This window comes from Littorina saxatilis, unplaced genomic scaffold, assembly GCF_037325665.1.
Source record: "Littorina saxatilis isolate snail1 unplaced genomic scaffold, US_GU_Lsax_2.0 SUPER_12_unloc_3, whole genome shotgun sequence".
In the NCBI taxonomy this organism is placed as follows: Eukaryota; Metazoa; Mollusca; class Gastropoda; order Littorinimorpha; family Littorinidae; genus Littorina; species Littorina saxatilis.
In genome coordinates this window covers 166,639-171,658 of record NW_027125701.1, presented here as the reverse complement: position 1 = coordinate 171,658, position 5,020 = coordinate 166,639, and positions in this window count along the sequence as shown.

Genomic DNA, 5,020 nt, shown 5'->3' with positions numbered 1-5,020 from the left:
ACATCACCAAGCCAGCACAGAAGCGGAAGATGGTCACACGTCGCAAGCTACGAGACATTGAGACAGATGCTTTTGGAGACGAAGCTGCCCTGCTGCTTGCCCAGCGAGACCCGTCCTCTGACCCCGCCCATTTCTTCAGCTTGACTCTGCGCCAGCTCCTCGACAAACACGCCCCGCCATCCCTATGCGCAGTCTCTGAGCGACAGCCGGCTCCCTGGTTCTCTGAGGACATCACAGCCGCCAAGATCGAGAGACGGCGAGCGGAGCGTGCATGGCGACACTCTGGCCTGGAGGTTCATAAGCAGATTCTCAGGGATGCGGTGCTTCGAGTCACGCAAGCCATCACTGCTGCCAAGGTCGAGCACTTCCACGACCGCATCGTCAACGCCTCATCATCCAGGGAGCTGTTCTCCATCATGTCCTCTCTCCTGGGCTCCTCCCCCGCTGCCCCCTTACCCACTGCTCACCCACCACAGGATATCCCGGAGTTATTCTCGGAGTTCTTCAAGGACAAGATTGACAAGCTTCGGAAAACACTCGATCAGCAGCCCTTCGTCCCATCCCCACCCTCCCCTTCCTTCTCCGGCTCCCCCCTCACGTGCTTTCAGCCTGTCACTCAAAACCACGTCAAGCGACTCATCACCAAAACGGCCATCAAGACCTGCGAGCTAGACCCCCTGCCAGGCTTCCTCTTCACCAAGTGTCTGGACAAGCTCCTGCCGTCTATCACAGATATCATCAACATATCCCTGGCCACAGGCGTCGTTCCCGACTGCTTCAAGTCTGCCGTTGTCCGCCCACTCATCAAGAAGCCCGGCCTTGACGTCAACGAGTTGAAGAACTACCGTCCTGTGTCCAACCTGCCCTTCCTCTCCAAGCTTCTGGAGCGTATCATCCTGGAGCAGTTGAGCGCTCACCTGTCTCGGAACTCGCTGATGCCTGTGTGCAAGTCAGCGTACCGCCCTCACCACAGCACCGAGACGGCGCTCCTGCGAATCACCACGGACCTCCTGAACGCAACAGATAGCGGTCTCGTCTCTGCCCTTGTGCTGCTGGACCTTTCCGCGGCCTTCGACACGATCGACCACCAGCTACTCGTCGATCGCCTCAGTTCCACGTTCGGCATTCACGACACCGCCCTCTCTTGGTTCAGGAACTACCTCCAGAACCGCTCTCAGACTGTCACCACTGATTCGTTCTCTTCTCAGCCTGTCCCTGTCCGCTTCGGCGTCCCACAAGGATCTGTCCTCGGCCCTGTCCTTTTCACCCTGTACACCCAACCCCTCTCCCTGGTCATCGAACGCCACGGCCTGAACTACAACTCCTTTGCCGATGACACGCAGCTCCAGAACAGCGCCAAGCCGGAGGACGTTGACGATCTCCTTGGATCCATCTCCAGTTGTTTCACTGACATCAAGAACTGGATGACTGAGAACAAGTTGAAGCTGAACAGTGAGAAGACGGAGGCCCTTCTCGTTGGAACACGACAGAAGATTGCTTCCCTCACTGTGACCGACCTCCAGCTGGATGACGCGACTGTTCCATTCTCCCCTGCTGTCAAGAGCCTTGGCGTCTTTCTCGACTCCACTCTCTCCATGCAGACACACATCTCCTTCATCGTCAAGACCTGCTTTTTCCACCTACGACGCATCGCCTCCATCCGACGACGCCTGTGTCAAGCTGGTTGTCTCCCTCATCTTCAGTCGTCTGGACTACTGCAACTCCCTTCTGGCTGGCCTCCCCGCCTCGTCCATTCATGGCCTACAACGAGTCCAGAACGCCGCTGCCAGGCTGACGTTGAGGAAGACGAAGCGAGACCACACTGGCCCCCTACTTCGCTCCTTGCACTGGCTCCCTGTCAACACCCGAATCTCCTACAAACTGTCCACTCTGGTCTACAAGTGTCTCAACGACTCTGCTCCCGAGTACCTTCAATCCTCCCTGGACCTGTACACCCAGCCCTCCGACCGTCCCCTTCGTTCTGCTGCTGACCCTCTCCGCCTCCACATCCCTCGCTCGAAACTCGCATCTGCTGGTCAGCGTGCATTTCCCTCCGCGGGCCCCTCCGTCTGGAACTCCCTGCCGCTTGAGCTTCGCCAGAGCCCCTATCTTGACGCGTTCAAGTGTAGGTTGAAGACTCAGTTCTTCCCGTAGCTGGCTGCGACTTTCATGCTCGACGTGATGTGTTGTGCCCCAAAAGACATTCTTGTGCTGTGCTCTGTGAGAGGGATTTTCTTTGTGCTTAATATTATTTTGTTTGGACCTAGCTATTGATGTGTACATTGTTGTTAAACAGTTGTTTGTTGTATGTTTACCAGGGTTTGCTAGTGTGTGATAGGGTTCGTGTCCGTCTGAAGATTTTAGTTTCTTTGTTAGTCCTGTGTTGACAACTCTTCGACAAGCGCTTAGAACTGTACCCACGGAATACGCGCTATATAAGCTTCATATTGATTGATTGATTGATTGATTGATATGAGTGAATGTCTGCGGATCTTCTCAGGATGGCAACAGACAGTCACGTAACTGAACGACTATAAAAACGAAGACAATTACAAAACCAACAAACATGTAAACATTGATGAAGAGAACAACGTGAAAACAAACATTATTTGTCAGATTTAATTCATCAGATAAGAAAAAAGTACATGATTACAATACAATGCAAAGGTTCTTCTCAGAAAATATATTTCAGTATGTATCGATTGAACATTGGATTTCTCTTCTTTGAGCCGTGTGACGTCAGAGGCCTACACAACTTCATATTTGGGCGTTTCAGATTGACCGAAACTTCAAAGGAACTACAAAACACACGTCATGTGTTTGATTGCATGTGTGTGTGCTCGTTCAATCGTCAAAACAACAACAAAGTCAGTACCTGAAAGGAATTCGATCAATACATAAATGCTATTTGCGTTTTTGACCAAAATATGACATTGTACACAGATCTCGACAGTCATTGTTCTCCGAGACTGCGATAGCGGTCGAGGTGAACAATGACTGTCGAGATCTGTGTAAAATGTCATATTTTGGTCAAAAACGCAAATAACGTAGAATAATTTGTCTTCTTTTGAAAGGCCGGCTCACGTACAGGATATGTGGAGAATAGTGCAGAATTGTACAGAACAACTGTGAACGTGATTTTAGCATGATCTGTGCTTTGAAATTGACAGCGAGGGACAGGATTATGTGTGTTGTGTGGTCAAAGCTAAACTAAAAAAAACCAGTTCAATTTTATTGTCTGCTTTTATTCGACGCCAGATAGCACGCTGGGTGGGGCGTTAAAGCAAACAATAACATACAGTTGATGGTGTGTGTGTGTGTGTGTGTGTGTGTGTGTGTGTGTGTGTGTGTGTGTGTGTGTGTGTGTGTGTGTGTGTGTGTGTGTGTGTGTGTGTGTGTGTGTGTGTGTGTGTGTGTGTGCGCGTGTTGACCCTTTCTACAGTGTCATACTTATTTTCCACATCCCCATACCTCTGAGCCATACAAGAGCATTGGGGCGATCCGTGCGTCAAAGTTAGAAGAACACATTTGCCGAATGGTAGCCAAACATGATCAACAATTTAACGATTTATAGTTTAAAGGCCCAGTCTGCCTCACATGGTTTACATAACGATTTAAATCTTCTCACGAAAAAAGCAGTTCTAACCTTATGGAACACACTTACAACAGCATGTACTAGCATTACATGACACAGTGAGTAATGGTGGTGGTGCTGCTCGAATGGCACGACCTGGACAACCTGTGACAGCAGCTTGCAGACATTGTACGATTTCACGGAGTCCTATCCGGGAATAGATTTCCTAGGACGCTCTCAGTGTCGTCGAAATAGTAACATGTACACATTTCTCTACTGAATGTCTTTTGTCTGTGGTATTAACATTTTTGTTATGCAAAAGATTCGGCATCAGGGTGTTCTTTTTTTGCTTCAGACGCGTTACGATGTTAGGAACATTTGTTAAAAATGGCTGAATGTTGTGTATTCGTTTCGTGAAGGGTAATATACCACCTGTTATCCGTTCTTGATATTTACTACTGGCGTTCTCTTGGAGACGACGCGGAAGGCAGCCACCAGGAAAAAGTGATAAAGCGGGTGACAAACAAACCCCTCTATTTAAGTGGGTTTTATTGTTGGAATGCCTGTCGCAGTTTCTCTGTCAAGGACACATATGATCCTCAACATACTTACCCCTGAATATTTAACATCACGCCGTGATCACGCGATGTATGGTGTGACACTGCCATCATTTAATTAACCAATATCCTCGTGAGGAAAAAAAGTTGTTACCATTGTGTTTTTGGAGACATTCAAATGAATTAACACACACAAAAATCGAACGTATTGACCTTGGTATATGTTATATTAGTATATCAAGAACAAATGCTGATTGTTTTCTGACGTCTTTTATAAGAAACATCTGTCCTTTTAATAGATTTGTAATATAACCAATTAGTTATTAATTCAGTTTAACGCCCCACCCCCCCCCCCCCCTCCCCAACGTAGACCTCATTTACTGCAGCGATTGAAACGTGGATTACATTTCTGTAGGTAAACGTGTCAAGGATAATACACACAAAAAACCTGGCGACGACCTATTTTATCGAAGACATTCACTGAAGCGTGCAAGCCCGGTTGATAAATTGGCTTGCTTGCACAGTCTGAGGCGACATCAGTTTACCCCCTCCCCCATCACGCCACCCAGTTTGAGATTTACAAGCAATGGTTATTTATTTTGGTGGGAACCCACCAGCAGGACACAGAGCGGTATTTTTTTTTTCTCGAAATAAACTTGGCCAAATTGCAACCAATTTCGAACCCAAATTAAAGCATTACCTCCAGTGTCATTTCACTAAAACTGTATATGCCAGTTAAGGCCGTTCACTAATGGATAGAGAGACAATAGTATACATATAATTTAATTTACATTTATTTCCGCGGACAGTTTTTTTTTCCGCTGAAACGTAAATTCCTTTTTTGCGGAAAACCGCGATTTCGCACACACACGCACATACACATACACAC